This window comes from Lepisma saccharinum, chromosome 23 (genome assembly GCF_977018435.1).
Source record: "Lepisma saccharinum chromosome 23, izLepSacc3.1, whole genome shotgun sequence".
Taxonomy (NCBI): domain Eukaryota; kingdom Metazoa; phylum Arthropoda; class Insecta; order Zygentoma; family Lepismatidae; genus Lepisma; species Lepisma saccharinum.
In genome coordinates, this window is record NC_139251.1 from 40,819,403 (window position 1) to 40,847,236 (window position 27,834).

The 27,834-nt window shown below is 39.2% G+C and overlaps 1 protein-coding gene across 1 annotated transcript in view; it reads left to right on the forward strand.

Moving 5' to 3' along the window:
• Positions 1 to 21,938: 21,938 nt before the first annotated feature.
• Ccn (cellular communication network factor protein Ccn) overlaps positions 21,939 to 27,834 on the forward strand; it is a 419,483-nt gene continuing 413,587 nt past the window's right edge. The window contains exon 1 of the mRNA XM_083144480.1: positions 21,939 to 22,061. The gene's annotated coding sequence lies outside the window, so the exon portion shown is untranslated. The remainder of the gene's footprint in view (positions 22,062 to 27,834) is intronic.

Consider the following 27,834-nt stretch of genomic DNA (forward strand, 5'->3'; position numbering starts at 1 on the left):
AGATGTATGTAAACTCCCCATGTCATCACACAATACTTTAAATAGCCTGGTATTCTTAGGTCGTGATTTAATAAAATTAGTTAATTTCACGCTTTCGTCCAGGATTACTTTTAGGGAAGGTGGCATCTTCTTCACAGCAAGGGCTTGGCGGTGGAGGATGCAGTGGCTACTGCTACACTCCTCGCTTTTTGTTTAATTTTGAGATAACACCAGACGTCTTTCCAATCGTAGCCTTCGCGCCGTCTGTGTCGACACAATGATCCTATGGGATGCCATTCACTGTGAAAAATTCATCTAATAATTTAAAAATTTCAGCGCTAGTTGTGATAGTCAGTAACGATTTGCAGATAAGCAGATCCTCTTGAAAAGACTCCAAGTACTGGTAGCGCACAAAAACTATTAAAATTGCCAACCCAGCTACATCTATTGATTCATCCATTTGAAGCGAAAATTTAGTGAATTTTAGTGAAAGTAAAGTAGCTTTCACGTTATCTGCTAAGACCCTGATGCGTCGTGAAATAGTGTTATTTGACAAAGGAATTGTGTCTATTAACTTCGTGGCTTTTCCATCCAGCATACATTCAACTATGTCCTTTGCACAAGGCTTGATAAGGTTTTCAGCGATTGTATAGGCTTCGCCAGCTTAAGCAACTCGGTAACTTACTAACTATGATGACATCAAAGCCTTTTCGTTAATCGTTTTTGAGTGATACGTTATAATTTTCTGGGCTTCTGCAAGTTCACTGCCCTTCCTTCTGAAAAAATCAATTGGTTTGCCCTTGCATTCTGGATGAACCCCTCAAAATGACGGCACATTTTCGCTGAGAACATCGCACTGTTTGGCAACACGTTGCCACAAATTACGCACTGCTGTTTGTTGTCGCTGGTCTCAACGAACCCTATGTCTAAGTAGGAATCGTGGTACTTCCTTTTTACTGTTCTCTTATCTGTACCACTGATCTCCGAAGAACTCTGCATTTGGTTCTTAGTTTCAGGAGGTGCTGTCGCATCCACTTTCGCCGAATCGTCAAAAAAACTTTCATCTTCTCCAGAAATTCTGACACCAACAACTGCTCCGTCTTCTTCCACACTACAATCTAAAAATGATATTCGATCAGCTGGGTAAAATATATTAATAGTAATAATAATACCGTATGGCGTATATTTCCGAATGTAAGGCGCACACCGATTTTGAACAGCCAATAATTGGCCTAAAGGTGGGCCTTACATTCGGAAATATACGTAATAATAATACCTAAAAATAATGGTTGTGCTAGCGCTGAAATTCATTCGTGTTCGTTCGTAATTAACTTGGTCGGCCAATCACAAATTTTTTGCAATAAATATTGAAAAATAGCAAGAAAAAAGTGATTTATTTTTTAATTCTGTACAACTTCGTACATGTCTTGGGAAATAATAAGCAAAAACAGTTTTTTTTCTTTCTTTCCAATTTCGACTATATTTGACAAGTATTAATTTAAACTCCATATGTATGACGATTCGTGAGTTGTTTCATGTGTAGGAGCAGAAGGACAAAGCGACGCTAATAAGCGTTCCACAAGGTTGCGATCGTGCCACAAAACTAATAAAAATGTATAGAATAATAAAAATAAAGTATTTGGACATACCTTCTAAGTTCTTCCACAGCTATTGGAGGTACTGTGATGGACGTTTTGAGAATCTTTTTAAGGACCCAGTCTTCAGCCACCGGTCCATTGCACGAAACTCGACGATATTAAATTGAAAATGACGCACTAAAAACACTTGTAAATAAACAACACTCATTTGTTTCGATTTTCGACTGAATTCTGACTGAACTGACTGGAAGGCCGAACTAACGAGAAGTGAAACTTCACGCGTGCCATTTATGCCTTTGTATGTGGTTTCGCCGCATGCTGTCTATATGCTTTGTGCTTCCGGCTGTTCCGAGAAGTTGTCGGCGGGCAAAGATTCACAACAAAAGAAGACGCCGAACGGCTTTATCGTCTTGCGGCAACGTCCGACTCCCATTGTTACATGCGGAAGGTCAAGTATGCACCTCAATTATTTCTACTCGATTTTTACCGACTCACGACCGCACAAAATTCAAAATTTTAAGACCTGGTTGTTTCATTATTCTTCCAATTTTCTTCAAGGAACACTTTGGGAACCGCTGCTCCACACATTTCATTTGGAGAAGTATTAAGTAACCACTGGCGTCTGAGAAGGGGGGAGCACCATAAGGTTATATCCTGATTTTGGACACAGGTAAATCTGATTTCACTTACAGTACATTGCATAAATTATTATATAGGCGTGATAGTTATGATCTAATAGACAATTATAAGGTTCCTGATTCGAGTTTCTGGTCACTTCCTGAGCATGCATTAATCATCGTCATCACAGCTATTAGCCAAAACTTGTAGAAATCGACGCAGTACAAGAGAATTCCCAAAATCAGGCAAAAGATGCAAAAAGTTATAAGTACGGCCCGGGAGTTTATGCCATATGAAACTGTAAAATATGTCATAAAAAATTGAAATAAGTCATAAAAAAATTAAAAATATGTCAGAAACATGAAGAGATATTCCCAGTAAAGCCAAAGAGAAAAATATGCACAATGGTACTTTTGATCTTCTCACCACAACAGATTCCTTTACAAGCGGGAATCTAGTCACTGGTACCGTTACACACTGATACGTGTCTGTCTCAAACGACGAAAAATAACTAACTAACTCTCTAGCCTTCTTAAACCCGAAGGTTCATGGCTGCAGCAACACAGGCCTTCCATCTGAAGATCTATATACACTTTTCCATTCCTACCGATTTCCTTTAGGTCTATCTCAACGTTGTCCCTCCATCTCAAACGACAAATGATCTTCAAACTCCCCTAATCGATTACCGATAGAGTAAGGGCTGTAATGTACCGAATGTTATTTTACTTTTTACTGATTTTTGTGAGAAGCGAAAAAAAGGTAAAGAAATGAGAACAATTGAAACTTGCTTATTTCCTGCCCGGTAATTCTTGTGCGCACACAAAAATGACGGAGAAAATTTTTCCTCAACAATGTTAACACAGCTATAATTTGTCAGACGGATAAAAAAGAGGGGGTATTATTGTTCTGTACTGGTTGGTAAGAAAATACTGCCTCTGCTTTTAATTTCTTCATCCGTAATTTCCTTATCCTCCCATCGATGGTATAAACTATCCGTTGTGTTAAAGGTATGAAGAATAAATTATAAAATAACCCTTTATATACAAGACAATTACGAAATTATGCAGAAATATCTTCTCCAGGGTCAGGATTTTGATGACATTTCATCTTTTAACTGGTGCAACGTAGACATTGCTAACTAGTACAGAAATCCTGAACACCCTCCTCAGGTTGAAGAAATGTAATTTTGTGGTCATTTTTTACTTTTCTTATTTTTAGGTTATCTTTTAAAAATTTTGCGTCCTTTTTAGGTCATTTTTCAAAATTTTGTGTCATTGCATGATGAAACATAAGAAGTTCAACAATTTCTGTTTTGTCTGAATGTTATCTTGCGGTACTTATTCTGTATTTAACTACCAGCGCAACAAAGCCTGTCTGAAAATCGCGAAGTGCAACATTGTCGAGTTTCTTATTTCCAGTCCGTACAACACACCAAGGCGAAGAAGCAATTGTTAAATTGTTTGTTTTCTGAATGAACAAAAAAGTTTATTTTGAAAGTTAAGAATAATGTTATTGATTGTGATCCATAAAATAAGTGTACAATATAAATATATATACTATTTTCAATAAGGAGATTGAATTTTGTACGATTTTTGGGTCATTTTTCAAAGATTTTAGGTCATTTTACAGGATTTTTGTTGTCATTTTAAAGGTCATTTTTCAAAGATTTTTAGGTCATCAAAATCCGGGCCCTGCTTATTACGAAAAAATCGAAGAAATGTGTTATAAAAAATACAAAATTGCTAAAATATGTCAAAATATGCCTCATCAAGTTCGCCTATTTCGGCTGATTTTCATCAGATATGTAGAGATCTCACCCAAAAACATGTTTTAACATAATGTGCCTGGCTCTCGTGATAAGTGTCACTGTCTGTTTGCTGGTAAAGCATAAATTTGTTTTAACTCTCCAATTCTAAATGAATCGCTCCCTCTACGGTTGAGTTGTTCTCAAATTACCACTCGTTTTTCGCCCAGAAAGGTTCATCTGGCAAAATTTCTCAGAGCAGCTTCCTTGATGGGGAACGCTTAGCTAAGCTGCTTAAAGAGACCCAAACGTAGTTAGCATGGGGGGGGGGGATTCCCCGTTCCGTTTGGCCTATCTTTGAGGATTAATCTAAAAATCCCTTTCATAGGGAGGACCCTTATCTGCGTATCTGGGCGAATGAAAGAACGAGCCGAGAAATTAGTTGGTTTCGAGCACTGAAACGGCGAATCAAAGCATTTGTCCGCAGGAGGACGTGAAACCCGTACAACGTTAAGTGTGACGTACCTGAGTTCAGTTTCCGTAAAAGTTACTGAGAAGCACGTATTTGATAATCAATTTTGGAAATGTTCCTACGTATTCTTGGTTATTTCCTCTACAAGGGAAGTACCGAAACACTACTTTGTTCTGCCTCATTTTTTTAATTTGAGCTCGAACCAATGGTAGGCCGCTGAACAAAATAAAGATACACTAACAGTTCTATGAGAAATGATAATGCCGTGGGTGTACGTATTAATATTCATTCGTGTTTAATATTTGGAGCTCGAATTTTCACGATATAAAACTTTAAATATACTTTATAACCCCTCGATCACATCGGCTTATTGTTTGATTTGTGGAAGTGTGCAATTGTAAGGAATAAACTTACAGTGAGTATATGTCAATAGTGACGTCATTGAAGGACGCTGATTGGTGGACGAGTGGAGGAGTACGTCCAGGAAGATAACTGCCCTTGTCTATCGGCAGCCATGGGAGAGAGAGAGAGAGTCCTCAGTCTAGTTTACACTTAAGTATCGAAATTATTGGTTTGATCTTTATTTTCTTGTGCGTGCATAACGGTTGATAATTTACTAATTGATTAGTTGATCATTCCAAAAAAGGTTTATTTAGTTTAATTTTCATATTACCATTTTCAAGAAAGGAACTTCTCTCTCTCTCTCTCTCATGCACGCTCTCCCACTGAATGTGTAAGCATGTGAAATAGTATCTTAAATAATTAAACCCAAAATATGTAACTAAGCCAACTATCGATTTGAATAAATGTGTAGTTATCATGAATTGTGTTGTTCGAATTTTGATCACTGCAAATCGAGTTACTGTTAGACCGAGTGTTGGGGACCTCTTGTGGGCCCAGATCTGGTAGGAGTTCAGCCCCGAAAGGTGGTTGTAACCCTAAAATTGACCTAAATATGGTTTAAATAACTGAAAATATAACCTAACGAAGCATACCTGTTACAGATGGAAAACAATTGTTTGGAACAACTAAAATTGAAGAATATAAATGTTTTATGGTTACCAAGAAGCTTAAGTATAAGTATATTACGAATTCTTTTCAGCAAAAAATCCTTTATATCATATTGTTTACCCTCCTACATTGTTTAACCGAATATCTTCCTTAATTGTAACTATGTATTTCTAAGAAAGTAAACAAAGGTTTAAAAAAATCATAAATGCATTAATTACCAGCACAAGCATGATTTTGGCTCGTGAAATATTGAAATATCCTAAATATGAACAAAAAATGCTTTTATATCATGTTTATCATGTCAAGTTAAAACACACACACACACACAATCAGATATATATACAGACATATTTTTCAATGTGCGAGTACATTTAAACACATCTTTTATGAAGACGATGGCATATAGGTGCATATTTTTTATTGAATTTTAGCTTGAGGACATATCATAAATAAAACATTAAATAAAGGCATACTTTTTCATATTTAGGATATCTTTAATATGTCACCAAACATTCTTCACAAATTCACGCTTGTGCCGGTAATCCACATATTTTCATGATGTCATAAAAATCCGAGCCTTAAAAATATTCACATAACTACTCCACTACCAGACCACGATTAGGGGATAAAGTGAAAGGTGCTTTGATAATGCCAGCATCCCAGGAATAACGATGTGATCTTCTCCATCATCTTTCAAAGGCAAGGAAGAGAAGCCTGAAATCTGGTGATGTGGTCTCCACCGGAAAATTACGGTGAGAAGAACGTCATGGAAACTCCACGGAGCGGGGAATGAAGCAGGGAACAAAATTAAGTTTTCCCTCAACCTAGTGAACTGTTGACAGCATCCTGCACAGCCGAGAATAATGTGCTTCCCGGAGGAATGCTCCATTTTTTTTTGTAATTTCAAACCGCGAGAGGTTATTTTTTTATTAAAAAAGCACAAGAGATAATGAAATGGAGGAGGACAAATATTTATAAAATCGAAGTGTCCAATTTGAGTTGATTCAGATAATATTTTTTCTTATTGTATGTGTGTTGGGATGGGAGTTTCTAGAACACCAGGGAAATATTTTTTTCTTCCCCTTTCTCGGAAACAACTTTCTCTTCAGACATTCTGCCCTCATAATTACTTGTTCCAAATTTAGATACTTATAATTCCAAACTGTTACTTGCTTATTTGGTTGCGTGCTTGGTTACTTGTTTAGTTTGTGTTGCTCCAGTCAACACATGTTTTTTCAAGCACAAAAATGTTCAATCTGTGTTATACGAATTAACGTTGAAATCTTTTATTTTAAAAATGTTAGATTCCTTTCTTTAAAAATGGGTTATTGTAAGTAAAGGATTGTTTAACTTAATTCTTGCAGAGATGCTGAAACTATGGATATGTAAACAATCATGTAGTTACCTTGAAAAAAATGTAAACAAATTTTTGATATAAAAGAGCAAGACCTTTGTAAGCCAGCGGGACATTATCCTGGTTGCTGAAAGGCTGATGGTTCAGGGGACGTTAGGGAAATATCTTTCTTCGTCCTTCGGTTCGGCTGGTGTACTTGTACTCCATTTGGCAGATATTTTACAACCAAACTCTGAATAAGGCGTTCTCCTGCATCATCAAAAGACTAGGGTTATAAACTTCGGTACAACTAATAGGTTTAAGCCTACAAGTTGTATCGGGTGAATTGTCTGTTTGAAAAGTGTTTGTGTATCATCGGAAGTTCAAATAAATCTCCGAATAAAAGATTTTAATGATCTTTCCTTTCAAACCTACATAGGTGATAATTAAAAATAAATCCTGCACCACAGACCACGCAAGGGCTTGGTCCTACTAACCCTAAGAAGCCTTTGAGAAGTCCGACAAAAGGGTTGTAACCAGAATAACATAAAGCCCTAAAGGCAGAAGGTGCGTGTCAAGTTGCTTGCTTCCTTATTTATTTATTTATTTATTTACTTGGTTGCTTACTCTCTCTTACACACACACATACATATACAAAGGATATAGGAAACACTCATCAGACACAGAAACATTTTTTAAAAAAATCCAGTAACTGGTGAGTGTTTCCCATTTCCTACGTATTTGTTATTTAGCCCTTGTGTGACCCTCCTTTCTTTCATTCATACATATATGTATGTACGCACACACACACTTACACACGCACCGACCCTTCCACATACAAAGACAGTTTACTTTCTCTTGGTAGACAAGGCTTAGCATTAAGAGGCCATATGCGGACCAAAAAAGGGCTCCCTGCACCCCCAATCGCCGCCACTGGCCCAGACCAGAAATGACCAAGGAATAACTGGACTACATTATTGCAGGCTAACAATGCTCTAGCGTCTGGACTCAGCCAGTATAATTCTCCGTGTCGTTTGTGTTTTGTCTTGTCCGAGCGTGTTTCTGTTTGTCCTTTCATCCTCATCTTCGCGATGAGCCAAATGTGACAGAAAAGCGAGGAGCTTGAAACCTGTCAATCATGAGCAAGGATGTATCTTCTCCGAATGGTCGCAGCTATCGCCTTTGGTGCGAACGCTCCCAGATTCGATCCTCGGTCGGGGATCCAACATTTCGGTATTGGCTCTCGAGGACAATTGAGGGGTTCAGAGCACAAGTGGCGTAACTCCACTTTTCATGGAAATTGAGTTACATGTACAACTTAGAACTGTCAAGCATAAACATTTCAGTGCTAGAAGTATGTATATCCTAAGTTTCAAATTTTTGCTTATACACCACTATATTTGTACTCCAACAGCTAAACATAGTACTAAGTTATTTCTCAAAACTCACTTGAATGGAGTTACGTCACTTGTGCTCTGATCCCCTCAATTGAAGAGATACTTGAAAAGAAGTTGAGCTTCGGTCTCGCAAGCCAGGAAAACAGCGACGATGGAACTAGACGCGCTGACCAGATCTAGTGATCTAGTGTCGTCATGGTTGATAAGTAGATCTCGGATTTTAGGCTTTTAACCTATTTTTTCCCTTTACAGGTATGTAAGAAATAATAAGTTATGTCAGCGTTTCGTTAAAAAACGCAATAACTGATTAAGCTTTAGAGTGCCTAAAATAACCTATTTTGCTTGTTAAAGCTATTTTAAGTTTATGCGAAATCAAACCTTTTTGTAAGTTTTTATATATTTTTAAAGATTTTACAGGATTTTTATGTCACACAGAGGCATTTGCTTTGTTTGGTCACGAAAAAATTCAATGATGAACTTGTTTGAAACGTACTCTCTGTCGATTTCCCTTCCTCCAAGTCCATGGGGATTTTTCAAAACTCTAAACAAAACAAAATGTCTGGTACCACAGTTACCTGTACAGTCCAAAGTGGTTTGATCTGTGTGGTATTTCACACTTTCGCGTCACTTAGATGCTTTGTGGCATTCACGCCTTGCAAACTAACATTGCAGCATTGAAGTTTGCACCACTGACTATATTTTTTTCAGCATATAAGATGATCCTCACAAACAAAATTGCGGAGTTTGACTGTGGATAACATGAAAAATGATTCTTGCCTAACTATACGGCGAAGAGTGGATTTTAATAGCAAATTTCCAATGTTAAGTTCTGCCATCGCCGTAGGGTTAGGCAACACACATAACGTTATGCAAGATAGTCCGTATTTCAGGATATAGGTGTCCCATTTGCATTGCCGGTGACTATACCTAATCAGCATTTTCCAGGAAATTTGAACCATTTGAATTTTTTTGAACGTACTTCAGGATTTTTCGAGCATAACTTAAGATATTTAGGACCTATTTTAAGATTTTTCGAACCTATTTTAGGATTTTTATCCTATTTTAGGAACCAAAAAGCATACTTTTTAGATCCTAAAAATCCGAGGTCTATTCATAAGCAACAGATAATCGAAAAGGATATATTATTGTCATACACACACATATAGCAAGATAATCTAGAGTTTTTCCTAGTCAGAAATAAGCAGCAGTGAATCTAAAAAGATCTACGTAATATTATAATATCCGTATAAAAGTAAGGGACAAGGTGGAAGGTGTTGCATTGCCATAGTCACAGATTAGCATCAAACAATACTGTCTTTTGGATATATTATTGCTGATCTCTGATTCTTTGGACTGAACGTTGCTTATGAGTATCCATGAAAATGCTACGTAGATATATTATATGTACTAATACCTATTTGTACCTGTGGGGAAAATTCTAGTAACGAAGTTTACTTGACTTCAGACAAAATTATCATTTTTGGAATTTTGAAATCTCAAGGAACCATTTATTCGTGGATTTAGCAGAATATGAAAACATGAAATTCTGTCCTGGTTTTATTAACTAATTCTTTGGTTTTCCGCCGGAATAGTAGGTATTAATTATTTTTATTTTAGACTATCAAAGTGTGGACTTTATTTTCTTAATTGAAAAGATGGTACCTATTACCAGAGGGAGTAGATTGACCAGTTTAACTTCTAAAGAAACGTTCATATCCGAGTTCGTACCTAGAAACCGTTGCATGGCAGCACGTTATACTAACGAATATCCACAGAGGATATCTAAGGCGAATGTAGAATGTCCAGTAAGTTTCGATGCGATCTTCATAACGTAATTTGCAGGAAACTTTTCGTTCTCAAACTTACTGACGGCAAGAAGGAAAATTTTAAAGTTAACAAGCTGTTGCACGCTGTTTCGTACCTTTATGTGTTTTTATATTATTAATAAACACACTTTGTTAATTAATAGATACTACCAAGGGCGCCGACTTGTCAAAATTATTGGGGGGGGCTCTGATCACTGAAATAAATTAATGAATGAATAACTCACTCTCTCCCTTTTTAAAGTTTTAATCTTAGTGTTCGGAATCACGTAAAACCCATGAATTCCTCAAAAATATCAAAATTTTTATTCACAATTCTAATGCAGAATATTAATATTGTCCACGAATGGATATTTGACAAGTTTCGTCAACCATAATAGCAAAATATTCCCGACTTTTAATATCTGCTACCACTGAGCGCAAAACAGATCTCCCTAATATATCATATCTGCTACCACTGAGCGCAAAACAGATCTCCCTAATATATCAATGATCTCGTTCTGAATGTCATGTTAGAGCCATTTGTAGCCCAAAAGTCTCATCCACTACCCTAGTTCATGCACATCGTCTTTTGAAACTATTTTTAGTAAAAATTTTAACAATACTCATAATTACATATTTAGTATATAGTAATAAGTCATGTGTTTTGCTGGTCATAGCCGCCCCCCCAAAGTTGATGGTTTAGCGGTCTCAGCCCCCCAAATTGATGGTCTAGAACATTTCAAATGTGTATTTAAAGTTAAGTTCATGTGGCACAATTCTGAGTAAACTTTACAAGAGAAGCAAAATAATACATTAGATCCTCTAAAGCAAAATTATTGGGGGGCTCTGCCCCCACATCGTTAACATTGTGGAGGGCTCGAGCCTCCCCAAGCCCCATGGAGTCGGCGCCTATGAATACTACGTAGAAAACTTACAGAATATGCAAGTCGCCATATTCTCTAGATGATGTGGCTAATGTTGCCAGAACGTGAAATATTTTTTATCATTATAAAACCCATATGTTACACAGCCACTAGAAAATACATCCCTTCATAAAAATGTACGGTAGATGTTGGAAAAAGTTCAAAGGTTAAGGCGATTTGAAGCGGAAAGGCGTACTGAAAGTATTCCATCTGCTGAAAAACGCTTTATGGCTCTTCAAGCTATTAAAGTTCATTTGTTTCCGCTTCGCCATCAGGGACCATGTTTAAGATTTGGGACTCGTGCCAGACTATCTGGTGGCAAGAAACCGTTTGGACGGAGCTCCCTCCCTCCCTCCTCCCTCCCTCCCTCTCCTGACATACGATTCACTTCCCTTTAATCTCCACGGGGCCATTTCCAAGAGCCATGATGTGACTGCGTTATTCTATTGCAAGAAACGTTTCGGGGATGTTTCACTTATGTTTGCGCAACGGGAAAGCACCTTTAAGGTTTGATTTGATTTGATTTGATTTAGTTTATTTTACTTCGCGTTTTGTGCCTCTTGGCTAATTTGCGAAGATGGGGATGATTGATGAAATGATGAAATTGATGAATGGACATTCACAAACAACCAAGCCCGACCGGGATTCGAACCCGGGACCCTTGGCGTCGCAGCGCGATGTGCTAACCACTCGGCCACAGGGTTGGGCAGCACCTTTAAGGATAACGACTTGACGATTTTGAGGAAATTTGGTTTAAATTAATTTCCTTCTCGTCTAAAACTTACTTTACTCTGTGTAATTCTTTACATGGACGCCCGAAGAAAATTTTCTGACAAGTCAAAATCCTAAAGTGGGATGTTATTGAAAAATTGTATGATGTGTTTACAGCTTATAATAATAATAATAATAATAATAATAATAATAATAATAATAATAATAATAATAAATAATTTGAAAAAAATGGATATTCGCTTGTATTATTGTATAATATGAAGTGTAACTATAGTATTATTAAAGTTCCTACCAAAAGTTTAAGACCACCAACTTTTTCATATAAATGAATCCTGACCGAAAGTTTTTGGTACAAATATGGAGTGAAATTGTACGAAAGTAATATACTGTGTGGAAAATCAAATTTCTTAACTGAAAAATCCAGCATTAAGAAGTACAGATGAATGTGTATACACGTAACCGACGTCGTTATGACAGTACTGAATTTTTTCCAGTATTGTGGAACAAGAATGAAGGGTTTGGAGCAAAAAAAATACAAAACAATTTTCTCGTGTTTTATATTTTTTCTCTAAAATTCGCAAAATAAAAAAAAATACAGCGAAAACTGAGAGGTCTTCAGATAACAATATCTTCCTCAGCGACTGCGCTGGAGTGAACAAATTTTATCAGTCATTAGTTGAAATGTGTGTCAATAGATGGCGCAGAAAGACATATCTCGAGTAGCAGCATTGTGCAAGTCCAAACCTGTTTTCGTTACGCTTGATAATAAACAGGCTGTTTGAATCGCAAGCTACGTGATAATGGGGAAAAAATCTGTGCCCGTGGCCGTGAAATGGCAAATAATTTATGTACAGATGCAATAGGTCTCATAGAGAAATTGCAGTCGCATTGAATGTGAGTAAAACCTGCGTGGCGAACACAATAAACAAATTCAAGCAGCAAGGTACAGTGGTTGATAAACCACGCTGCGGCCACCCCAGGGTAATTTCTGTACCCGAGGAACGGATTATCGCGAGAGTGGCAAAGAATAACCGTAAAGCCCCTCTTCCAGCGATAATGAGGGAATTTGAAGATTCTACTAATAAAAGGGTCTCAAAGATGACCATTTTGCGTCGTCTAGGGGAATGTGGACTTGCGTCTTACGCTCCTCTCAAAAAGCAATTGCTCAACAATGTACATAAGAGAAATCGTGTGAAGTGGTGCAAAAATAATAGAAACTGGTCCATGGAACATTAGGGTAAGGTCCTTTTCAGTGATGAATAAAGATTCGTGCTGTACAGCTCCCGAAAAGTGAGAGTTCGGAGGACAGCAACCGAGAAACTTCTCCCCGAATGTCTCGTGCAAGCTGTTCAGGGTGTGGGTCGATCAGTCATGATCTGGGGATGCACGTCTGCTGCAGGGACCGGGATTTTGAGATTCATTCCTGGCTCCATGGATTCACGAGAATACATCGAAACAAAGAAAGATAACATGCTCCCGTCCGCCCAGAAGCTCCACAACGGGTACTTTATCTTCCAGCAGGACAACGCGACTTGCCACACGTCAGCAGTAACAATGGCTTGGATTCAAGCGAGGGAAATCCCATTGTTGCCTTGGCCAGCACGAAGTCCGGACCTGAATCCTATAGAAAACCTATGGAACACCATTGGTCTTCGTGTAGCCAGAAGCTAGGCAAGGAATGTCCAGGAACTTCGTGAACAGATCTCCGAAGTATGGAATGAGATTACGCCCCAAGAATGCCAGAAATTTGTCCGCAGCATGAGAAAACGTGTGCAAATGTGCTTGAAACTTAAAGGTAGGCCTATTGACTATTAAAATTTCACACTTCATTCATCTAATTTCAGGAGAAATGTTTGTTTCCAAGTACATTTTCAAAGTTCAGATTTAAAGATTTTACAAATTGTACCTTCAGTTGCATATATTAGTTATAAGAGCATTAATATGCCCTTACACTTTCTTCTTGATGGACCTTTCAATAACATTACATAATAATTCCAATTTTGTATTAAAGTGTTTATTTCATGAAAAGCACTCGCATATGTACTTTTTCTGTTTGTCTGAAAAATACATGACAAGGTGGTCTTAATCCTTTGGTAGGGACTGTATTAATTATCTCTCTACTATCCAAGTTTTATCATGGCTTAACACCCTAACAAGCTACAAAGATTTTTGGCGACGCTTGTGTTTAAGAGAGAGAGAAATGATAAATTTCAGAAGCGAGAGAGCGATAGAGAGAAGGACTGAGAATAAAATGAGAATTGGAGTCAGCAAGTAAGGCGAATATTCAAAAAGAAAGTACAAGAAAATAATAGAAGAGTACAAAGTGGAGAAGTGAAATAATTTCGAAATTCTTCCTTATTTCATAGGACTCGTCAAGTAACACACCTTATTCCTCTCAAGGGGTACCCATTTTCTTTTAATATTTTTATTTTAAAGATTACCCCTATCGGCACGCCGTTGGGCGACGAGAGGAGAAAGATATTTATGTTTCGAAATGTTCCAGCTTCTTTTTTTGCTCACTACCACACATTCAAATATCAAAGAATTAACTATTTTTTCAAGACATAAGTATGTTTCCTGTACAATGGGATGAGCAAGAATTGCTCGGAAAATTGTCCAGGACTAGTTAAATACTCTCTTGAATTCTCCGTAGTTTTAAGAATTGGAATTTTGCGCTTGCGTGGCATTTTGTTTTAATTCCTGAAAATCTCATTGTAAAATTCAAATAGAAGAAACATGATTGACATCTTGCAATGTACCATTTATGCATCCCACTGTACACTGGATTGTAATGTGAATTAAAACAAGACAAACAAAACTCGCTTTAAAACAGTATACGCAGGAAATTTTGTACTCAGTAAGTTCAACCTGTCCGCTAGAAAAGTTTTGATTGATTTGCTGATGTTTAAAATGATGGATGTGACAGTACAAATGCTATTTTCCCCCGTCTCACAAAACGGAGGCAAGTTCCTTAATGAAATCTCAAAGATGGACAATTTTCTTACATTAAAATGAAGTAGGTTACCTTTAAATTGTTTCAATTCATGCCAAGATTGTCGTTTACAAGAATATAACAATGTTACCACAGAAATGTTCTTTTCAGTGCATGTTTTAGCAACAATAATGTGCATTTGCAGTTACCTTTGGAAACTACGGTTTTCTTTTTCTGCAGTGCTGATTACAAATGGAGCTGTATCGCTAGTGTAATTTTGTTTTTATTTTCTTCCTCCTGTTCGAGTTTAATCGTGATTTCATAAGAAATAAAGGAATAAACGCTAACGCTTTTGTATTTTGGAAGCTGGAGGTCCTGTGTGGTGGCACGCGTAGGGCACCCCTGACGGCGTCTTTGTATTTATAATTTCCGGGAAAAAAATATTGACCGGTTTCAAAAGCCTTCGAAACTATTCATTGGAATAAAATAATAATTTAGTTCGAAAGCCTTCGAAACCATTCATTGGAACAAGATGATAATTTAGTTCGAGAGCCTTCGAAACTATTCATTGGAACACAATAATAATTTAGTTCGAAAGCCTTCGAAACTATTCATTGGAAGAAGAAAATAATTTAGTTCGAAAGCCTTCGAATCCATTCATTGGAACAAAATAATAATTTAGTTCGAAAGCCTTCGAAATCATTCATTGCAACAAGATAATAATTTAGTTCGAAAGCCTTCGAAACTATTCATTGGAACACAATAATAATTTAGTTCAAAATCCTTCGAAACTATTCATTGGAACAAAATAATAATTTAGTTCGAAAGCCTTCGAAACCATTCATTGGAACAAAATAATAATTTAGTTCGAAAGCCTTCGAAACCATTCATTGGAACAAAATAATAATTTAGTTCGAAAGCCTTCGAAACCATTCATTGGAACAAGATAATAATTTAGTTCGAAAGCCTTCGAAACCATTCATTGGAACAAGATAATATTTTAGTTCGAAAGCCTTCGAAACGATTGATTGGAACAAAATAATAATTTAGTTCGAAAGCCTTCGAAACTATTCATTGGAACACAATAATAATTTAGTTCGAAAGCCTTCGAAACTATTCATTGGAATAAAATAACAATTTAGTTCGAAAGCCTTCGAATCTATTCATTGGAACTAAATAATAATTTAGTTCCAAAGCCTTCGAAACTATTCATTGGAACAAAATAATAATTTAGAGTTAAATCCTGGCATTAATGATGACAAAAGGAACGTTTTAAGTCCACTTGATGTTCAGATAGGTTAATCGAGACAGGTTCTGACAAAAGTTGTCCTGTATATTATCTTTCACTGTACCACAAGGATCACCACTTTGTTAAGAGTATTACACCGAATGTTACCAACAAATGTTATCAACTTTTTGTTACCAACACGGTTAACAACAGATGTTGTCAACAAATGTTGATAAGCAAAACATTAGTTTGACTTTATTTTTGTTAATAACTTTTGTTAACATTTTGGCTGCAAGATGCCGTCTGTGGAGGAAGTTGTACTCTCTGTGGCAGCATGTGTCATTTTGTCGCAACAGAGAAGACCAAGAAGATTCTGGGTGAGACCTACACTGCGGGCAAGAGCGGAAATGACCTGTTGGTTTTTGTCTTTTAAATTGTGGATAAGTTTGGTCCCAAAGGACAGGCTTCTCGCGGAACAATTCAACTAAGTTCAGCACTTGATCCTTTTGGGGGGGTGGGGGTGGGAAGGGGCGACATGTAAAATAGTCGAAAGCAACCGATATTAGTGTGGAATCTACAGTTTTCGGGGTTGCTAAAATGAATAGTGACTCTCCAAATGCCGTTCAACTCCAAGACACGCCTGGCACCCCTAGTGGTGGGGTGGGAAGGGGTGCAACGTAAAACGACCGACATTAGTGTTGAATACTTAGTTTTCGGGGTCGCTAAGATGAATAGTGACACTTCCAATGCCGTTTAATTTATTTATTCTTGCTCTTGGAGGTGGAACTAAAAATGTTGTTCATAAATTGTTGTTAAATTTATATTATAGTGAATTTGTAAAAGATATTACTTTATAATTTGTATACTGTACTTATACTTTTAAATACCTGGAAATAATATTAATTACATTTTATGCTATAGTTAGAATTCATTAAAATTCCGGGCAACGCCGGGTAATCAGCTAGTGATAAATAAATTACAATACAAAACACACCTCGCACGGAACGAAGCTTTCACACTCGCTGGCGTGATGGTGGCGGGAGGGAAAGCGGGGAAAATGTTGTTAACGTCGAAAAGGCTTTGTTAACATGTGTTGGTAACAAATATTGCTAATATTCTTTGATGTTTACCTACTTCTTGTGAATAACAAAATTTATGTTGCCAACACGAGAAATCTGTCGAAATGTTACCAACATTTGTTGAATTGAATTGAATTTATTTGATTTTTTTGTTCGAGCTGCTGGCTTTACGCACTACATGATGATTCACATTAGTTATTCATTTGACACATGTATGAATAATATGAAAGAAACAAAACAAAACACATATATATATATTGCACAATGCTGGTTCCACAGTATCCGTATTACAAGCTAGGATCACTTTGTGCGATTTCTTCGTTCTTTTCGCTGTCCGCTATTGCCTTTCCTCGTCGTTCCCTCACTTCCCACAAATACCTCCCCACTCGTTGGACCATCTCACTTATGATTCCTCTTCTATATTCTACCACTTCCATTATTTCCCTCCCTGTTACGTTCTTAACCCACTTGTCTCGCAAATCACGCGTAGAGGGGCAGGCAGACAGCAGATGCTCGTCCGTCTCTCCCTCCCCGCATAAATAGCATATCGTTTCCCCTGCTTCATTCTTAATTTTTACTTGTTTCCAACCCCCAGTCTGAACCATGCTATCTCTCCTTCTTCTTTCTTGCCTACCAAATTTACGTATCTTGCTTTCCCCCATTCCCTCGATTTCAAATGATCTCTTAGTGAAGTCTTCGTCTGACAGTCGGTTAATATTTCTTGTCTGTCTATATCCATTAGTCTCTCTCTAATTTGATTATCAACTGATGTATCTACCCTCCCTCCCGTTTCCCACTCCCACCCCATCCCAATAGAGTTCAACATGTTTTCTATATCACTCCCCCAATTCCGTGTATTTTCTTCTCTTACTTGCATCATCAGACAATGACCCTTCAGTGTCGTGTTACCCTCCCTTGCTAGCTGAAGCCAATACTTTAAAGCTCTCATCCGAGTTAGTACTCTCTCTCTGTTTAGACCTAATTCTTTAAGCACCCCACAATTGGCAGTGCTTCTACTTACACACATCACGTTTATGTAGAATTCTGTTTGGATGCTTGTGACTGTGCTCCCCCCTCTTGCCCCCCACAATTCAACCCCATAGTTCATGGTTCCTGTTACTATTGTACAAACTCTGAATAACCGAGAACGGCATTTGAGGTACTTTACTTATGGTACGTATTACTTGGTCTATTGCGAGCTTTGCTTTGCTTTTTCTTGTCTGTTTATATTGCGTCTAACTTACAGTCCAGTCATAGAGAATGTTACTCCCAAGTATGTGAAACGCTTGACAGGTTCAATTACTTCCCCACGTAATTCCATTTTCCTTGTTTGCTGAAAGTATACCTATTTTTGAAAGCCATGATTTTGGTTTTTTTAATGTTAACTGTCATTTTGTATTTTTCGCACCCCTCGTATATGCTATTTAGTCCCCTTCGTAGCCCCTCTATTGTCGCCGACATGATTACTATATCGTCCGCATACAAGAGTACAGGTATCTCTAGCTCCCCTACAGATGGGGTTGTGCCCTGCTCCCTTGGTATTTCGTTCGCCACCCAATCTATGAAAAGAGAAAATAAACATCCTTGTTTTAACCTATTGTGGGAGGGTTGTAATGATGATACTCTGTGGCCATCGCATCTCACACAGAATTGTACGTTTTCATATATGGCTTGTAGCGCCCTTATCATGCGCGCCGACATTCCTTTTTCTTGCAGTTCCCCCACAAAATACCCCTGTGAACTGTGTCAAACGCCTTCTCGTAATCGATGAAGCACGCGTACAACTTTTTTCGTTTATCTTTTATACGCACAAGTACTAATGTGTGCAGTATGAATATATTATCTAGGGTGCTATGCCCTTTCCTAAATCCTGCTTGTAAAGGGAAACTTTTATCAATTTTTTTTTCAATTTTTGTATTCTTCGATTTAAAATGTGCGTATATATTTTGTTCCATATTGGAAGCAAAGAGATACCCCTAAAATTGCCCGCGACGCTCCTATCCCCTATCGAGCCTTTATATATAGCACAAATTATTGATGTAGCTCAATCCTTCGGAAAATATCCCTCTTTGAAAATCTTGTCTAGTAGTCTACAGTTATTTTCTAACTGCCATCGCAGAATGATTATGGTTAAACCACAACGGTTTTAGTTTCAAACTTTGCCACAATAATATGCCCCGCACCTCCACCACGTAACGAACCGTAAAGTTCGTGTGATCTTACGAGTACCTAGAATGTCAACCAATTAATCAATGGGTGATGTAAGTTACTCATCATTCATCCTCTGATGAGAGCACTCGTCATGCCAATGACGAGTTAACGCTTGGCAATGCGAAAGGTACAAATAAAATTAAGGAACTAAACTGCAGAAAAGACAATGGTCACTCGTTGGGTTTTGTGAACCTTTGAACCTGAATCATGGCTGGGTGTTAGGATAATTACCTGTCTATCTGATGAATTAGGCTGAATAGAATATACGAAGTCCTCTGTTGGCTTCTCAATTTGTTGACCAGAGCGTCGTCTCACTTCTGCCCTACCGCTCTCCTAACCACTTCTCCCTTCTCAACTCCAATCCCAAAAGTCAGTCCCCTCTCAGCTTGTCTCACCTCTATATCCCTAGTCCATGGATCTCTTCCTCCATGCCGAATCGTGTATTGTAATTGCCACTATGCAAACCGCCGACTCCATAGGCAGAAGAAACTACCTGTTTCCTGAATGGCTCAGGAGGTTTGCATAGCACAACACTGTGCATTGTTTACATGCCTCAGAGGCTGAGACAACTGAGAAAAACAAGTGAATGCCCTGGTCAACGTGAAGCATTCAGAGAGACTTTATAAAATAAACATATAATCTTAGGGATTGATACGATATTCATGTCTTCCCCCATTGCTTTAAAGAAGTCCGTTCCAATACAATCCAGCCCCGCTGCTTTCCCTTTTTTCAGTTTCCCAGTCACCATTCTTAACTCATCTACTCGTATATCCCATCAAGTATCGGTATGTAGTCCCCTAGGAAGTAACGTTCCCGTACGATTTCTGTCTGAAATGTCCCCCCTCCCCGTCAAGTAAAGAACGACAGTGAAATTCCCAAATATGTGGCTCAATATGTACCCAGCTGTTTTTCTGACCCCTCAGTTTGCGTAGAACTCCCCATAATGCCGAAATATTCCTCTCCGAGATTGCCTTTTTAATTTCTTCGAATTTTTCAACTTGCCATTTTTCTTTTTCGTTAGCAACACCGGTGTAAACGCGGCTTAAAGATAGCTAAATGTTCCAGGCCGGATTTGACCTAACAGTTTATATTCTGTGACTTTGTTGTTGTGGATTGTGAAGTAATGGTGTACATATTGTAGAGTTGTAAGATTTATTTAAAATGAAGTATCCATTCAAGAATATGTAGTTTAATTTAACACACTTCTACATTTTAATTTATTAGGGGAACTAGAGAAGTAGGGGATTATGTATTTCGAGTGGATTCCGAACCACCGGCAAGAATTGATTATAAGGCATTACAAATACGCCATTGTGTTCTATTGACGACTGAGGCAACTCTTCACTAAAATCCTTGGAAGAGGATTAAAATCCCCAACCCCTTGGACCAAATCACAAACAAGGAAACGTCATCTCAACACGCAAACAAGCAATATTTGATTTATTTCCGCAGAAAGGTAAGTAAAGCATTATAGAGCTTTGGCGTTGACAGAGCCTGAGAAAATTTATTCGTAACAATACTAATAACAAATAAAATAACCCGTGGCTCTACAGCCCTTGAAGGACCTTGGCCGATCTCCTACCGCCAGTCTCCCTCCCACAATCCTACTAGAGGTGTGGAGATATTCAATCGGCAATGGGGTGACGTGGCGTCAACACGTCGAACCCTCAGCCGTTATACAGGGTGTTTCCGGGTTGATGATACAAACTTTCAGGGATGATGGAGTAGGGCACATGTATCAATTTGAGATAAGGAACCCTGGTTCGGAAAATACTTAGTCGAAAGTTATAAGCGAATATCGGTGTATGAAGATGTAATTCTTTTATTACCTGCACAAGTTTCACAAGCTGTTCCGTAGCCAGCTCGGTCACCTGATCTGACCCCACTTGATTTCTTCTTGTGGGGTCATGTGAAAAGTATTGTGTACGAGACACCTGTAGTAGACTGGAGAGGATCTCCTGGCAAGAATTCTCGCTGCCTGTGACATTGTTCGAACGACCCTGGGGTTGTTCCAACGTGTACGCCAGAACTTTGTGCGACGATGTCATGCCTGCAGCGAAGCTGGGGCCACTTTGAACAACTGTTGTGAATGTAGCAGCTTGTGAAACTTGTGCAGGTAATAAAAGTATTACACCTTCATACACCGATTTTTCGTTTATAACTTTCGACTAAGTCGTTTCCGGACCAGGGTTCCTTATCTGAAACTGATACATGTGCCCTTCTCCATCATCCCTGAAAGTTTGTATCATCAGCCCGGAACACCTTGTAGAAGATATACGCTACTCACTCGTAGCTCCCAAATTTCCTCAAGATGGTGGAAAACAAAGGCCGAGAACCCAGAGACTGAACCCAGGCGGACTCGAACCCATGCCGTCCCGCAGTCGGAGTTCAAAGCACAGCACCTTAGACTGCATGGTCACGGAGGAGAACACTAATTTTATTGATTTTAAAGAAGGCATAATCTAGGCAAGAGAAAAAAAGAAGCTAGATAGGAGAAACAGCGTTGTGAGGAAACGACGGTTAGCTTGCACTCGTATCACGTTTTTTTAAAAAAGTGGCTGTTCGGTGGAAGCGTTAAGAAAACAACGCTACCTGCACGGGGTTAAGCATTGCAAGGCGGGCGCGAAAAGGCAATTTCCGTCTCCCAATCGCAGCGAAGCAGGTACAAACGCTTCCCCAAAACCGACGCGCCGCGACAAAAGATGCATTTAACAGCAGGAATGACCTAATTATTGCCGTGTTTTCCTTCGCCCGATTCGACTCGCGTGTGCGACGAAAAGCGGCGGTGCCGGGCTCTGGGGCATCCGCGTCTCGACGCAGGCGCCGTCTGGCCACGGCGCTCCGCTCGCAGCTCGACGGCCCCAGTGAGGGTCGCCGTATCGCGAGTGCCGGACGACGCTGGGGTATGCGTCCTTCCCGCCTGTGCGCCGCTTCGCCGAGTCGATATTGACTTCTTCACACTTGTTGGCTGCTTTCGTCACGGCGCTTTGGGATATAAGGTGAGTCACACGCCGCGAGGGCGTCTTGGTAGTTAGCAGTTTTTGCAGCGTCGTCTTTGCAATTCCTTTCCCCGAGACGGTCGACTTGCACTCGGACCCATTAAACCTTCTTGTGGCAGCCAGGGTCTCGCGTTGGAGCTTCGGTTACGGTGCGAATGAGTGATATATATTGTTTTGTTTTTTGTGGGGGCGACCCTTTCCAAAGACACGAAAATGTCAACCTCCCTTCAACGTAGTAACCCTGGACTGCATTTTGCAGACTAGCGAGGCTCTGGCGTCTGGACTCAGGCCAGTATAATACTGTGTTGTGTGCTGTCCTTGTAGGTTTGCGATTATCCTTTCATTCATTTCATCATCACCATTTACCCTCATCTTTGCGGTTAGCCAAAAGTGGCAGAAAAGCGAATTAAAATAATCAATCAACTATCGCTTTTTACGTGAGGGATTTCACCTTTCCTTAGCAAACACACTTTTAATACGATTTCTTCAAAACTAAATACAGAATAATATCTTTTGACGAAATCGAGTGTTCAGAAGTGACAATGAGAATGTTGACATAATTTTACGATCATCGTCTCCATCCTTATACTATAATTAGCATAGTATTGCCGTGGTATTGTTCCACAAAAGTATGTACCCATTTCAATCTCTATTGGATGCCCGAAAAACGATAGTTTTACGCCGTGTAGTTTCATGTATTTTTTTCTCTTCCACACGTTTATGAAATGTAAGCGCGATACCGTAATTAGAATTGATTGATTTTGTTTATTTTACTTCGCTTTTCTGTCACTTTTGACTAATTGCAAAGATGAGGATGAGTGATATCATGAAATTGATAAAGTGACACTTACAAAGCACGTCCATGCCCAGGCCAGGATTCGAAACCAAGACCCCTGGCGTCGTAACGCGCTGTGACAACTCCGTCAAGGAGAATAGCAAATAATATATTACTTCAGTCAATTTTGACTGCAGAGTTGGGGTTGGGAGAGATATATGATTGTCCAAGAAACAGTTTTGAAATATTTTTTAAAATCAAAACATATTATTTTTAGTCTCCATTACACCACGTAAAGCCGGCGACTAATCTAATAGTAAGTGAATTGTCCATCACTATGTTCAGTTGCTTTATTTTATGTGATACGACGTTGGGAAACTAATTTTCGGCAACGTGCAATTCATCTATTAGGTACTAACGCCGTCGATTTGCAATCAAAGGCACTTAGATTAGATGGAGGAAATATAATGCAATGTTAATTTAACATTATCCGTTGCCTAGTACTTTAACTATACTTATTGTAACACTGCGTTTCGAAAGAATATATTTTCTCTTGTCTTCAAGCGAAGAAGTTTATCTTTACCGGTGAGCAGACAGACCTGTGATTGGATTGCACTACAAATCTCTTGCTCTACGACCCCCTCTTCCTCACTTTCTCTGAATTCTACACTGGGATGACTTGTAGGGTTGAGGGTTTAGATTTGTAGTAAAACCAGAGACCTGTCGTGGGTTGCAAAAAGAAAGTTTTTCACCCGAAGACGATAGAAGAGGTGTTCTCTCGGAAACGTAGTGCTACAGAGTATAAGTAATGTCAATTAACATTGCATGCTAATGTAGATGTCACGAGCCGGAAATAAAATGCTGTGTAATTAAAAATGCCAGCAGTCCCTGAGTGACGAGAGGTCGCCGGGTGAGTCTTGATCGAGCGAGCGAAGCGCGAAGTGTGTTGCGAGTGACACTATTAAGTCGGTTTTTCGCGAACCCACTGGGGACACCTTCGATGGACCGATACAGTGCCGCGTCGTGACTCAGCCGAGGAACCACGAAGGAAACCAGGTACAGTGGTGCCCTTTAGGTTTATCATTATCAGTGTTTAGATATCTTGCTGGCTCGTGCGTGATACCCCTTCCCCCCTGCTTGTGCGGATTCTATTAAATATTGGTAAAGGGCAATGAGCGTAATTTATTCCATTCCTCATACACACATCCTCTTGCAGCCAAGCAGTTAAAGCCGGCGAACGACCTAAACGTAACATCGTGGTTAGTGCGCCGGTTTTGTCGTAGTATAGGCAAAATAGCTACCGACCCCCCCCCCCTCATTAAGTCAATTGAAATAAATATATATATTAAAATAATGTTTTCTCAATTGACAAAATTTCCCGATGAGGAACTTATTAAAGCCGCGGAGGAAGTTCTCATGGATTCGGATGCGAGAAACAATTTAATTACTTCCGATACTTTTAATGTACACAATCCATTTTTGCAAGCTAGAGATACGCCTAACACTGTGCTAAGAGACCCTGCCTTGACGTCACATATATCAGAATCACAAATTGTTCAAAACCAGCTCTCCAAAAATCAACAAGGTATTTTTGATACATTACAGGGTACCTTGTCTGCCTTGAAAAATCTATTTTACATGACACTGGCTCTCCGTAGAGATCACGACGATCTTAGAAATCAGGTACGTAGGGAATTGAACTCTAGGCGACAGTCAGCACATTCCAGACCGCAAGCAAGGGGCGTTGAATTGGTCGGATATGGCGCTGGGCGCTCTCAACTACTTAAGGAAGTCGAGGAATTTTTCTCTCGTTAGCACAAGCTCAGTGTTTACAGACGACCGAACCGAGTTTGAGCAATATGGCTCCCGTTCCAACCGAGAGCAAAGTCCAACACAGGTTTCAAATATTATTCATCCATGGACATCCTCACGGCTTATTTTCAGATACGCCTCACACCAAGTAGCCGTGAAAAAGTGAGTTTTCAAGTGCCGCAGATGGGGACGTACGCTTTTAATTATGCCCCACAAGGATTTGTCACGTCGGGAACAGCGTTAGCGATAGCGCTGAATTTAGCCCTCAACGTCGTTGACAACCGCCATTTATTCTTCTATGCAGATGATCTCCTGGCAGTCTCTGACGACGTACCCACTTCCTTGAAGATATCGCGTCACACTTTTGAAAGACTTAGGCTCGCTGGATTAAAATTGGCTCCTAAAAAGGCAAAATTCCTGTACCATAATATTGTCTATCTTGGACATCATTTATCCGAAAAAGGATGTGATATTTCAACTAAGATGCTAGAAACTGTTAAGTCGTATCTGACACCTACAAGCAAAAAGACTTTACGTCAATTTTTGGGCCTGGCAAATTTTTCCCGTCGTTACTCTCCACATTTTTCCAAGCACGCATCAGTTCTTACACAACTGCTGAAGAAGGAGAGAAAATTTCGATGTACAGAAGCACAAAACGATGCATTCAATGCTTTAAAACATTCATTAAAAACGAGCCCAGTATTAGCCACATATGATCCCTCCCTTCATATTCACATATACGTACACGGATAGTAGCAAAATAGCTCTGGGGGCTGTCATGTCTCATGTCTCACGAAGATCCCCAAGGAAATGTCAAGCAGGATACTAAATGATAAAGACAGGGAACAAGACAAACATCTTAGAACTCTCTGGCATAATTTTTGCTTTAAAAGCATTTCGATACTACATCCTTTTCAAAAGATTTATATTACACACCGATTCCAAATGTATTCAAAATTTACGACAATCAACTACCCTAAAAGGCCGCCTTTGGCGTTTTTCACAATTCCTGTCCGACTACGATTTCGTTATTCTACATCTAAAGGGAACCGACAACAGTGCCTCGGACGCCATTAGCCGTAACACGAGGATCCAAGATGGACCTTTTCTCCTCTCCTAGAAGATGAAATTTTATGTTTTGAGAAAACGTGAATTTGATCTTGCCAAGAAACAGCAAGCAGACCCTTTTCTCAAAAATATTTACCTACATATAATTGGAAGTCAAGAAGCTGACCCTAAATATGATAGAACCAGCCAGCAATTCCGTCTCGTACATGACATTATTTACAGAAGGACACGAACTTCGGACAAACAGGAAAGATTGCTCACATGCATCCCTCAGTCATTACAAGATATATGGTGTGAACAAGTGCACTCTTCTCAACATGCACTAAATAACTTTGGCTATTATAAAACATATGCCTATGCGAAGGACCGTTATTTCTTTCCTTCTCAGAAATCCTTCATATACAATAAATGCAAGGAATGTGAACAGTGTGCACGACTTAAACAGTCCCGTCAACCAAAGCACTTCGAACTACAAGCAAAGACTTCTCTGACACCTTTCCAAATTATCGCCTTGGATCAATGTGGTCCATATGTCACATCAGGACCAGAGGGATATCGCTATGTGATCACGTGCACTGACGCAGCCACGCGTTACGTAATAATAGCTGCACCGACACATTCTATCACTGCTGAAATTTTGGCGGATTTTCTGTACACGAAAATCATATTACCATTTGGCTTTCCAGAAGAAAATCATTGTCGACAACTTCCAGGCCAAACTTCCTATTTATTTAAAGAACTGGCCAACAAATTACAAATGGAAGTAAGCTTTGTCAGCCCAGGATTTCATCAGAGCCTCGTTTTAGTCGAAAATACGCAAAAAACGCTAAAAGGAATTATCAAATTCCAACAAACACACAAATTGGTCTGATTTCTTGTCAACAGCGGTCTCAGCTATCAACAACACGCCGCATTCATCTGCTCGATACTCACCCACATATTTGCTGATGGGTTATCATCCCCGCACCTTACCGGATCCTATTTTTCAAACTCCACCGCAGCACGTGAGTAATTATGAACGGCTGGAACATATGAAGCATTCGCGCCGATTAGCACAAGAAAATCTCCTCAAACGCCACAGAATGGATAAAGCAGGGCTGGATCCTAACTATTCTCAAGCAGCGTTTAAACCTGGCGATCAAATACTTATGTGGAACGATCGACGCTTATCGAAGACGTCCAAAGCGTTTTCAGGCAAGTACGAAGGCCCCTTCGTGGTAATCGAGCGACTTGATAAGAACCATTACAGAATCGAAGGGATCAAGCAAGGAAAACTATTTGAACAAAAGGTAGCGTCGGTCAGGATGAAACTTTACACAAGACAAACGGTAACTTTCGATCAACAAGGTACAGAGGAAGATAATGTGAATGCCTTAGATTTACATTCAGGAATGCAAGCGGATATCCCTCATATTATAGAGGGGCTTTATTTGTAAGAATTCACAACTTGTAATGATCCTGCGAGGTCATCACAATTATTTAGTTTCTGAGTGTTATTATTCCATGTTAATAGCTAACTCTGTCAACATTATTTATATTAACCATTCATTGTAAATGGTAATAATGAGGTCAGGTGCTTTGTGTTAGCATATTATGCTGAGTTGTAATGTTAATCAGACCCTGCGTGGTCGCAAAGAATATGTAATATTTCTTATAATTGTATATTAACGTTTAGCACACGTTTGATATAATAATATGTATTTATCGTTTGTACCTTGAGCAGGTAGTTCAATCGTCTGCCGTAGAGGTGGCCTTGCCTGCTCTAGCACGGTGGTTCCACGTAGTTCGCGTGAACGGCGCTAGAGGCGCTACCTGAACCGAGGCTATATAACCAGCCGCGGAGCAGATTTTCTTCAGTTGGCTTTCAGGTCGGCTCACGATAAGATTTCTCTTACCAACGGACCTGGAAGAAGGATCACTCCGCTCTTGCGAGAGTCCAAGCATCCTAAGGAAGGAAGGAAGGAAGTTGCACTCCGCTCTTGCGAGAGGCCAAGCACCCGAGAGAAGCCGCACTCTGCCTTCCAGCGAGAGAGGTTGAACTCTGCCTTTGGCAAGAGAACCCACTCCACTTTCGAGTGAGAGATACCTCACTCCGCTTATTGGCGAGAGAGGAAAACT